Source organism: Dipodomys ordii, unplaced genomic scaffold (genome assembly GCF_000151885.1).
Source record: "Dipodomys ordii isolate 6190 unplaced genomic scaffold, Dord_2.0 Scaffold155, whole genome shotgun sequence".
In the NCBI taxonomy this organism is placed as follows: domain Eukaryota; kingdom Metazoa; phylum Chordata; class Mammalia; order Rodentia; family Heteromyidae; genus Dipodomys; species Dipodomys ordii.
This window is the reverse complement of record NW_012267371.1, coordinates 2,044,731-2,056,402: the sequence shown is the minus strand read 5'-3', so window position 1 is coordinate 2,056,402 and position 11,672 is coordinate 2,044,731.

Below are 11,672 nucleotides of genomic sequence, written 5' to 3'. Positions count from 1 at the left end.
ATGCAGAATGTCTAGGGGAGGTGGCTGTCCTCTCTCACATTCAGGGTGGTTATGAGAAGGAGACAGGCGGGGAGCTGGTAATCCATCATCTCTCTGCCAGACCAGACTGGGGCAGTTCTGTGAAACTAGGCTTTCCTGGGCTTGGCCCCATGTTTGAGTGTGAGTACACACCAGTGCATGCACATGTATATGTACTCATTCCTAGAGACAACATTCAATCAATGTGCTTGGTGCCTTAGCTTTTCTCCACAGCAGTACGTCCTTTGAGCTGCTCCTAGGATTAAAAAAAAAATTTGTGACAATCATGGGACTTGAACTCAGGGCTGAGTGCTGTCCCTGAACTTTTCTACTCAAGGCTAGCACTCTAATACTAGAACCACAGTTTCATGTCTGGCTTTTTGGTGGTTAATTGGAGATAAGAGTTTCATGGATTGTTCCTGCCCAGGATAGCTTTGAACCCAAATCCTCAGTTCTCAGCCTCCTGAGTAGTGAGGATTACTACAGGGGTGAGCCACTGGCACCTGGCCAGGGTAAATTTCTAACTGATCACACTGCATGAGACTCTGTCTTATTACCGAAAAATCCTTCCATAACTCCTTTGTGCTGACGGGGTGACACTCAGCCAGCCAACATTCAGGGTTTTCTCGGATGTATCCTTAACCTAGTATCCTAGCCTATCTTCCCATAGCCCTCCAATGAGAATATTTGCCCTAGGAAGACTGGTCATATTTCCTCTTCTGAAGGCTCACCTCCTCCTGCCGGGAGGTCTTTCTGATTGCTCCAGCTGACAGCAACTTCTTCCTTAGCAGGTAGCCCTTGGCATTTGGGGAGAGGTGGGGAGGGCTGTGAAGGCCTTGTGCAGGTTGGGATGGCAGCCCTCAAACTCATGATCCTCCTGCGTCAGCCTTGCAGTGCCGAGATTGCAGCTGTGCTCTACTCTACTCTGCCACTGGTTTTATTTCCCTCCCCCTCTCTTTCTCCCTCTCCCCCTTCCTCCTTCTCCCTCTTCTCCCCGTGTCTCCCCCCCCAACACCCCCCCCCGCCCCATTGTAGGGCTTGAACTCTGGGGCCTGAGTGCTCTATCACTTGAGCCACAGCCCCACTTCCCGTTTTCTGATGGTTTATTGGAGATAAGAGTCTTGTGGACTTTCTTGCTGGGGCTGGCTTTGAACTACAACCCTCATATATCAGTCTCCTGAGTTAGGATTACAGGCGTGAGCCACTGGTATCCAGCTTCCCTCTCTTTCTTGATCTCCTCTTTCTAGTTCTTCCCCTTCCTTCTCCTCTTCCCACTCCTTCCTCTTCTATTTTTTTTTTTTTTTGGGTCCGGTCATGGGGCTTGAACTCTGGGCCTGGGCGCTGTCCCTCAGCTCTTCAGCTCAAGGCTAGCGCTCTACCACTTGAGCCACAGTGCTACTTCCGGCTTTTTTCTTTTTGCTTATGTTGTGCTAAGGAATCGAACCCAGGGCCTCAGGCATGCAAGGCAAGCGCTCTACCACTGAGCCACCTTCCCAGCCCCCTTCCTCTTCTATTTTTGATTATGCTGAGGATCAAACCCAGAGCCTCACTTTATGTTGGGTGAGCCCTTCATCATTGAGCTGCATACCAACCCCCTATTTATTTAATTTCCATTGTGCTTAATGTAGTCTCTGACAGCTGTTAGTGTAAATGGCTGAGAAGGTCAAGTAGGTAGCTCCATGGAAGAGCATCCTTTAGAATGGACTCAAGTCTCTGCTCTGGCTGTACATGACTGTGTGACCCTGAGCAAGTAGTCTCCTCACTCTGGGCATTAGTTTCGTAGTTGAACCATGAGGGTCTTGGTCCTCCAGATGCTGAGATGGTTTCTGTGGTGGCTGAGGCTGGAGACAAAATGCTCAGCTCTGGAGAGATGCACAGAGAACCCCTTTCTACTCAGAGGGTGGAGAGGCAGAGTGGGTGGTAACTGAATCAATGGTATTAAATTCAAGTTTGGGAAGTTCACAAGCTAGGGAAAGCTTGCTGGTGTCAGTGCAAGCAGAGCCACGTGCTCTGAGGCCTCTGCCTTTACCTCTTACATCTTCAGTTTATTTATGTAATGGATGGGATTAATGTTACAGGTTGCTTTTGTGCTTTAGAGAAGGTTAAGTAGGTAAAAGCTTCATTTACTCACCTGGTACTTACAAGGACTCAATTATCTAAGGAGTTGTGTCTAGTTCTTCTCCCTTCACATTTCCCCCCTGTGTGTGTGTGTGTGTGTGTGTGTGTGTGTGTGTGTGTGTGTGTGCAGTAGCTGGGGCTTGAACTCTGGGCTTGGGCTCTGTCCCTAGGTTTTTTGTGCTTAAGGCTAGCGCTCTACCACTTGAGCCACAGCGCCACTCCTGGCTCTTCAGTGGTTAATTGGAATAAGAATTAACCAAACTTTCCTTTCTGGGCTGGCTTTGAACTGAGGTCCTCAGATTTCAGCCTCCTGAGTACTTGGGATATTATAGGCGTGAGCCACCATTGATGCTGTTTCTTTTCCTCTTGATAATTCTTGGGGAGAACCTGTGCTCCTCCCCTCCCTAAAATCTTCCCAAGTGGCTGGAACTCAGTCTTGTGTGGGATTCATGCCTGGCAATTTGGGCTGCCCAGGCCTCACATGCAAGCTTGCAGTTAGCATCCCTGGTGAAGTCTCATGTTCACCCTGCACAGTGAATCAGCATTTCCACCACCATGGTTCTCATCCCCCTGACCCCCACCCCTCCAGAACATCCTGCTTCCCTCCATTACTGACCTGACCTCTGGGGTCTCTCCCAGCCTGAGAACCATCCCTCTCACCTCTCATCTCCCTTCCCTGGGAATAAGGAGGCTGGAGTTCTTAGAGAACGAGGACAGCATAAAGGAGACCCCTGTCCTACTTTACCAACTGTCATTTTCCCACATCATCCCTGGGAGAGGACTGGATGGATGTCCCAGAGTGCACCCCAAACTCCTGAGCCCCACAGACCCTAGAGGCAGGAAGCTTTCCTCCCAGAAGCCCCAGGGTAACTTGTAGTGGTCAGGGCACCTTCAGCTCCTGCCCTCTGTGATCTCCCAGGACCCTGGATGCCTCAGGCCCAGAGCAGCTGCTTAGCTTCTGGTGTGGGAGGTTTCCTCTCCCTGCTGCCTCTCAGTCGAACTCCTGAGGGAAGAGAGAAAGGACTGTGGGAAAAACCCAGAGAAAGAGAGAGAGAGAGACAGAGAGACAGAGACAGAGACAGAGAGAGGAAACCAAGCAGAGCCTTGGAAGGAGGTGTGTGTGTGTGTGTGTGTGTGTGTGTGTGTGAGTGAGTGAGTGAGTGAGAGAGAGAGAGAGAGAGACTAATTTCCTCTGAGCAACTAGGAGGTCTTAGGGAAATCTAGCCCTTTCTCCTAGGAGGAGGGATCCTAGGAGATAAGCCGAGGAACCAGAAGGGGAAAATTGAGGGCAGAGAAGGGTCAGTTTTGTGCTGGGATTGGGGGTGGAGAGCGCTCAAGCTGCTGGGAGTGAGAGTTGACGAGATCCCGAGATCCCAGAGCAGAAAATGCCAAAGTCAAGACTCAGTGAGGTTTGGCTATGAATATGAGAATCTGGGCCCTTGTGTTAGGTGTGAGCACCTGAGAGGCTGGGGTTGAGCCACATGTTTCTCCTTTATGAAAGGCCTTTGCTTTCAGGCAGCAAAGAGAGGGAAAAGGGCTTGGGTGAAGTCACACAGCATTTGCCTGGTATCAGGGACCTGCTCTTTACAGTTATTCAGCTCAAGGTGGACACTCCACTGCTTGAACCACAACACCACTTCTGGTTTTCTGGTGGTTCATTGGAGATAAGAGTCTCACAAACTTTTCTGTCCGGGCTGGCTTTGAATCACAATTCTCAGATCTCAGCCTCCTGAGTAGCTAGGATTGTAGGCATGAGCCACCAGCACCTGGCTTAAAAATTTGTGTGTGTGTGGGGTGCCTGGTGCTGGGGATTCACGCTTGTAATTGTAGAAGGCTGAGATCTGAGGATCATGGTTTGAAGCCAACCAAGACAGAAAAATCCCTGGGAGACTCATCTCCAATTAACCACTCAAAAACATACAAACAAAAAACCTGGAAGTTGCACTGAGGCTCAAAGTGGCAGAGCAACAAAACAAAACAAACAACAACAATAAACAAATTGTCCAAGACTGGGACTTGGTTTTTTGTTGTTGTTGTTGTTGTTGTTCAGTCATGGGGCCCATATTCTGGGCCTGGGCACTGTCCCTCAGCTCTTCAGCTCAAGGGTGGAGCTCTATAATCCACAGTGCCACTTCCGGCTTTTTCTACTTATGTGGTGGTGAGGAATCGAACCCAGGGCCTCATGCATTCAAGGCAAGCACTCTACCACTAAGCCACCTTCCCAGCCCTTGGGACTTGTTTCTGATGCTTTTCCTCATTGGTTGGTGTTTTGCCACCTGAGCCATGCCGATCTCTTCAGCCACTTTTTTTGCCATGGTATTGGCGCTTGAACTTGGGGCCTGGGTACTGTCCCTGAGCTCTACTTCTGGCTTTTTGTGGTTAATTGGAGAAGAGTCTCTCAGGCTTTTCCTTCCTGGGCTGGCTTTGAACCGAGATCTTCACATCTCAGCCTCCTGAGTAGCTAGAATCGCAGGCATGTACCTGGTCCCTCAGCCACTTTTGATGTGACTTGAAAAATACATGTATTCACTACTTTCTGCAATCTCCCTCTAGCCCCTCTTCCTCCTAAATAATTCCAGAAACACTTTGGAGAACAATAACAGATCCCCTGTAAAGAATTTCCAACAGCTTGCAAACAGCCTGAGCTAAATTGTCCCTTCCCGTGAAAATGGAAGCAAACGTCTGTTTTATGGGCCATGTTTTCTGGGGTTGTAGCTATGATGGGGGTACAGATGGCTTAGAACTGGGAAGCAGAGAGAGGCTAGAGGCATGTCAGGGGTGAGACACCTGGGCAGACAGAACAAGGCCTTATGCACCCTTGTCTGTGGAAACATGTATCAAAAAAGAACTCTACCCCAGTGGGAGCCCTGACCACCCTAGCCAGGGTTTGGGCCTGGTGTCTATAGCTCTCATCACCCAGGGTTTTGCTGAGAAGCCTTTGAGGCTGCTGCTGGGGTAGAAAAGCTCCAGACCACCCCTGCTCCTGGGCTTGCCCTTCTCTGGAAATCCCTCACTGGATTCTGGGTGAAATATGTTTGAAAAGAGGACCCAAAGTTATGGTCATGATAGAATGATCACGAATGAAAAAAAGCCAGTCATCTATTTAATATGGTTTGAATAGAGATGTCTTCTACCAGCTGGGGGCTCACACCTGTAAATCCTACCTATTCAGGAGGCTGAGATCTGAGGATTGCACTATGAAGCCAACGTGAGTAGGAAAGTCCTTGAGATTCTTCTCTCCAATTAATCATCAAAATGCTAGAAGTGGAGCTGTGGCTCAAGTGGTAGAGCACTGACCCTGAGTGGGAAAAGCTAAGAGACAGTACCTAGGACACACACACACACACACACACACACACACACACACACACACACACACACACACACACACACACACACACACACACACACACACACACACACACACACCCAGAAATGGAGGTGTGGCTCCAGCAGTAAAGGAGTAGCTAGGAGCAAAAAAATCTCAGGGACAGTGCCCAGGCCTTGAGTTCAAGCCCCAGGATCAGCACAAAACCAAATCAAAACCGATTAGCACACTTCTTCAATTTAGGGGAAGATCCTTGTATTGGGTAATAGGAAATCTGTGTTCTGATTTTGACTTGTGTCACCTGCCCTTTCTGGACCTTAGTTCCTCTGAGACACAAAGGTCAGATACTATTAATGTAAAAAAATCTTCTTTTTAATTTCCCTGACAATGGAATACCTTCACAGCTTTATCCTGATGTTAATAGTTCATGTTTTCAACCGCTAAGATAAGCCAGGTCCTAAGTGCTGTGTATTTTCCATGGTCATCCTCTCTGTGTGTCTCTGTCTCTCTATTTATCTCTCTTTTTTTTCTCTCTCTGTGATGGTACTGGGCTTGAACTTGGGATCTGGGTGCTGTGTCTTAGTTTTTTTGCTCAGGGCTAGTGCTCTACCACTTGAGTCACACATCCACTTCTGGATTTTTGCTGATTAACTGGAGATAACTGGCCTGGGCTGGTTTTAAACTTCAGCCCTCAGATCTCAGCCTCCTGAATAGCTAGGATTACAGGTATGAGCCACTGCTGTCTGGCTCAATGTGGAAATCATAGTCCTGTGAGGTGACAAGGGCCTAGAGAGGTGAAGTAATTTGTCTGAGGAACATAAGTGGCAAAGATAAACTTGGAACCCTGGTGTTCCCTTTCAAGGACCTAGACCCTTGTCACGTGTGTGTGTGTGTGTGTGTGTGTGTGTGTGTGTGTGTGTGTGTTCTGTCTGGGTGCTGTCCCTGCTCATTTTTGCTGGCACTCTACCACTTGAGCCATGGCTCCACTTCTGTCATTTTGGTGTTTAGTTAAAAATAAAAGTCTTATGAATTTTTCTGCCCAGGCTGGCTTTGAACCACAATCCTCAGATCTCAGCCTCCTGAGTAGCTGGGATTACAGGCATGAGTCACTAGCACCCAATTCCTTGTCACAATTATATGAGGTCTGGATTGAGGACACTCATCCGGGGATTAGGAGGCTAGCCCTGCTGCCTTGGGGACTGATACTCCTTCCGAGGCAAAAGATTCCACCTCCACCATGCAGAAGCACAGGGACTTCTTGAAGGAGGCCTCAAAAGGCAGACAGGACCATTTAGTCTTGTTATGAGGGATCCCAGGAAGCTCTGTTGATTACAGTAGCAAGTGTCTGATATCTGTCAAATAAAATACCCTCCCTGTTCATGGAGGAGACCCGGCGCCAGGCAGCTGGACCACTCCAGTGACCCTCCCCTGCATGCTCACCCATACCCAGTGTCACTTCCATGCTGGTAGTTCTGCCTTTTCTCACAGGCTCTGCCGCTACAACTCAATGTTGAATCCAGCTTCCATCTCCGAAGAGAATTTATGACGACATGTCGGAGACTCTGTTTTAATGAAGTTGCAAAAGTAGGTTAATGGGCTGTGGGTGTTTTTCATCCCCCTCCCCCTGCCCCATCTCCACCCCTGGGCAGATGAATGATGCCTCTTCCAGCAAAATGCAAAGTCGGGCTGAGGATTGCAGGCTTGGACTCCTACGCTCAAAGATCCCTTCTTGGCTTCCTACTCAAGCCCCTCTCCTCCCTGCCACTGGGAAGATGCTCTGAATGTCTAGCTCCAGTCCCTCCTGCAGAAGATGCTCCAAAGAAGTCTGGAGGATTGGGGGAGGCATATTGGAGTGGTAGGGACCAGGACCGAATGGGATGCTGGGGAAGAAGGGAGGTAGGTAGCATTAGGGAGAGAGTGTTCCTTATGGATTGGAGTGGCAGGGAGGTTTTGGAAACTAGCATGGACCCACAGAACCCTGAAAACTAAGACTAGTATTTTGAGGAGGAACTGAATGTTTGAGCGCACCTTTAAGTGCTGTCTTTGGCTTTCTAATTCATCTCTGTGTTGCCTGCTGTCATGTCTGACACATCGCTGCCCCCCTCTCACGCCCCCCAAAACATATGCCAACCTGTGATGGATGGATACAGGGTGAATGACTCCTTCCCTACCTCAAGTGTCTGGGGCTAGAGCTCATCTCTGACATGGCCTTCAGCCCATTCCAGCTTGGGACCCCCTCCCCCTGCCCTTGTCTTCCTCTCTGCCCAATCCATGCTTCATACTCCATCTCTCAAGATGGTCCTCCCCCCCATGATTAAGCTAAAAAAATTCTCTCTCTCTCTCTCTTTTAAGTTTTTGTCAGTTGTGGGGCTTGAATTCTGGGCCTGGGCGCTGTCCCTCAGCTCTTCAGCTCAAGGTGAGCGCTCTACCACTGGAGCCATAGCGCCATTTCCGGTTTTCTGGTGGTTTATTGGAGATAAGAGTCTTACAGACTTTTCCTGCTTGAGCTGGCTTTGCACTGCCATCCTCAGATCTCAGCCTCCTGAGTAGCTAGGATGACAGACCACCAGCACCCAGCAAATTCTCCATTTTCGTTTTTTTTGTTTTTTGTTTTTGGGTCCGGTCGTGGGGCCTGAACTCTGGGCCTGGGCGCTGTCCCTCAGCTCTTCAGCTCAAGGCTAGCGCTCTACCACTTGAGCCACAGTGCTACTTCCGGCTTTTTTCTTTTTGCTTATGTGGTGCTGAGGAATCGATCAGCTCTTCAGCTCAAGGCTAGCGCTCTACCACTTGAGCCACAGTGCTACTTCCGGCTTTTTTCTTTTTGCTTATGTGGTGCTGAGGAATCGAAGCCAGGGCCTCAGGCATGCAAGGCAAGCGCTCTACCACTGAGCTACCTTCCCAGCCCCAAATTCTCCATTTTCTTACCTGAGTCCAAGATGCAGGTCCATCATTCTTGCAAGTTTGGGGGCTACAAGGAGAAGTTTGTCTCATGCCCCAGCAACCCCCAAGGTAAGGCTCTGAGGATGAGGTGGGAGCTCAGAGCTTGATAACAATCAAGTTGGGACACACTTGGGAGGACCACTGGAGACCTTCAAAGGACCATCATGCAGTGCAGCCTCCTCTGACGGGTCCTTCCTCCTTACAGGACGCTGGGAGCACCACAGTCTGTGGTTTGCCATCCCTCCCAGAACAGCAAGAACCCTTTTCCATTCCCACAGCCTCATCACCAATGAATAAGACTGTTGGCCTGGCTTGGGGACCTGGATATCAAGACAGATCAGAGCATGTGACCTGGCTCCCGGCAACCCTCTGCTTGGAAATGGGGACCTCCACCTTTCTCTCCAAGCCTCCTAGCTTTCTGTTTGTGTGTTTGTTTTATGCCAGTCCTGGGGCTTAAGCTCAAGGCTTGGGTGTTGTCCTTGAGCTTTTCTTCTCAAGACTAGTGCTGTACCACTTGAGCCATACAGCTCCACTTCCAGCTTTTTGGTTGTTAGTTGGAGATAAGAGTCTCACTGTCTCAGCCTCCTGAGTAGCTAGGATTATAGATGGGAGTCACCAGCTCCCAAATTAACATCTGGAAATCCTGGGCTCAGGAAGGACTGTAGCCCCTAAACCTCTACAGGGGCAGCTGAGCCTTCCTATGTGTTTTCTTCCTCTCCAAGCCTGAGCTTTCTTCCTCCTCCTCCTCCGGCTGCTGCTGCTGCTCTTCCTCCTCCTCCTCTTCTTTTTTGGTGTCAGTCCTGGGGCTTGAACTCAGGGCCTAGATCTTCTTTTTGCTCAAGGCTAGCACTCTACTACCTGAGCCACAGTTTCACTTCAGCTTTTTTTTTTTTGTAGTTTATTGGAAATAACAGTCTCATGGACTTTCCTCCCTTCAAATCACAATCCTCAGATCTCAGCCTCCTGAGTAGCCAGGATTACAGGTGTGAGCCACTGGTTGGCTCATGTTTTCCTTCTTGAAACAATATTCTCTACAACTTCAAAGCACCCTCTGGACCTTGTCTGAAGTAGAAGGAGGGTGAGTGCAAAGGGTAAGGCTAGTGGAGCACAGAGGACTTCAGTTGGATTGAGTAAAGGCCCAATTGAAACCATCTTGTTGGAATATCTGAGGAGTTCATACAGGGTTGAGTGAGTCTGGTTGTAGTTAGTGATGTGTAGTTAGTGATGAGGCTGAGATAGTTCTTTCTCTGCTCTATGCTAAGGGGCTCCTTGACCTGACATGCTGTATGGGCAGAAAACCCAGAAGCTATAATAGTTTACCCTGGAAATGAGAACTCTGAGCTTCTGTGGCAACTTTTTATGCCCATCCTGGGGCTTGAACTCACAGCCTGGATGCTGTCTCTAAGTTTGCTTTGCTCAAAGCTGGCACTCTACCACTTGAGCCATCCACTTCTGGCTTTCTAGTGCTTAATTGGCAATAGAAGTCTCATGAACTTTCCTGCCCAGGCTAGCTTTGAACCTCGATCCTCAGATCTCAGCCTCCTGAATAGTTAGGATTATAGGCGTGAGCCATTAGTGCCTGGCTATGTGGCAGTTGCTTTTGATGCAGGAGAACTAGGCCTCTCAGGTTCTCATAGTAGACATGCACATGCTGTGCACGTATGATTGAGTCTGGGGCTGGGGGCCAAACTGATGATGCTGGTGGGGAGATTAGAAGCTGACCGGCCAGCGGGAGGAGACAGGAGCTCATGCCCCTCCTCTGGTGGGAGAGAAGCAAATCAAGACCAGAACCTGATTTAGGAAAAAATAGCTCCAGAGGTTTATTCAGTACAGAGAGAAACAAACAAAAGGTGGGAACATACATTTCAAATCAGGTGGGCTGTATGGAGGAGGAGAGTTGGCAGCAGGATTGGAATAGGAGGAACAGAGTGGGGTGGGCCAGAGAGGGCTCCTGACCAGACTGAGGGGCCAACCCTGGGATGGGCAGAAGTAGGCGGTTGAGACTTCTCCTCCTCCTCCTTCTTCTTACCTTCTTCCTCCTCCTCCAGTGCTGGGGCTTGAACTCAGGGCTTGGTACTGTTCCTGAGCTTCTTTTGCTCAAGGCTAGCACTCTACCACTTGAGCCACAGCGCCACTTCTGACTTTTTCTGTTTATGTGGTGCTGAGGAATCAAACCCAGGGCTTCATGCATGTTAGGCAAGCACTCTACAACTAAGCCACATTCCCAGCCCCTGTGAACTTCTGAGGTTGAGGCAGGTGTGTGAACTTGGAGTCAGGAGGCTCAGAGATCCCAATTCACACATACTTCTAGTGTCATTTATTCATAATCTGCAAAAAGAAGACAAATGTATTGAGCATTCTGATTAAAAAAAACCAAAACAACAAAACTGCTTTGGGCTGGGTGCCAGTGACTCATACCTGTAATTCTAGCTACTCAGGAGGCTGAAATCCGAGGATCACAGTTCAAAGCCAGCCCAGGCAAGAAAGTTCATGAAGCTCTTATCTCCAATAAACCACCAAACAAACAAACAAAAAGCCAGAAGTGGAACTGTGGCTCAGAGTGGTAGAACACTAGTCTTGAGAGAAAAAAAAGAAAGAAAAAAAAAGAAAGAAAAAGCTCAGGAACAGAGCCCAGGTCCTGAGTTCAAGCCCCACAACGGGGGAAAAAAAAATACCACCTTAGGGACAGTATCCAGGTTCTGAGTTCAAGCCTTAGTAATGGAAACAAACAAATGCACAAACAAAAAACTGCTTTGGTGTATGAGCGAACCACTGGGAAGAAACTCCTTAGGTAAGAGACTGGCTAGATCTACACACGATCTGCCCTGCACATGACATGGCTAGCCAACTCTGCATTCCACTCCTAGCCCTGGGCCCAGCCATTTCCTTCAATGAGCCTCAGTTTTCCCTGCCAAACGAAGGGACTGCCCAGAACCATCTCTTCTGAGCCTTTCCTTAGCTGATAGGTTTATCATGTTCTACTTGCAAGCATCAGATGGGATGATGAGTGACAACAAGAGTTGTCAAAGTTAGAGCGTGCTTTCTGGCTGAGGGCTCCCTGGGGTGGGGGATGAGGCTTTGAGATGGACTCATGACCCTGGGGTCTACCTAGGCTTGGACCTCTGTCTGGCAAGGAGGTGAGGAGCTCTCTCACAGCCGGGCGCTGGTGGCTCACGCCTGTAATCCTAACTACTCAGGAGGCTGAGATCTGAGGATAGAGGTTCAAAGCCAGCCCGGGCAGGAGAGACTGTGAGACTCCTATCTTCAA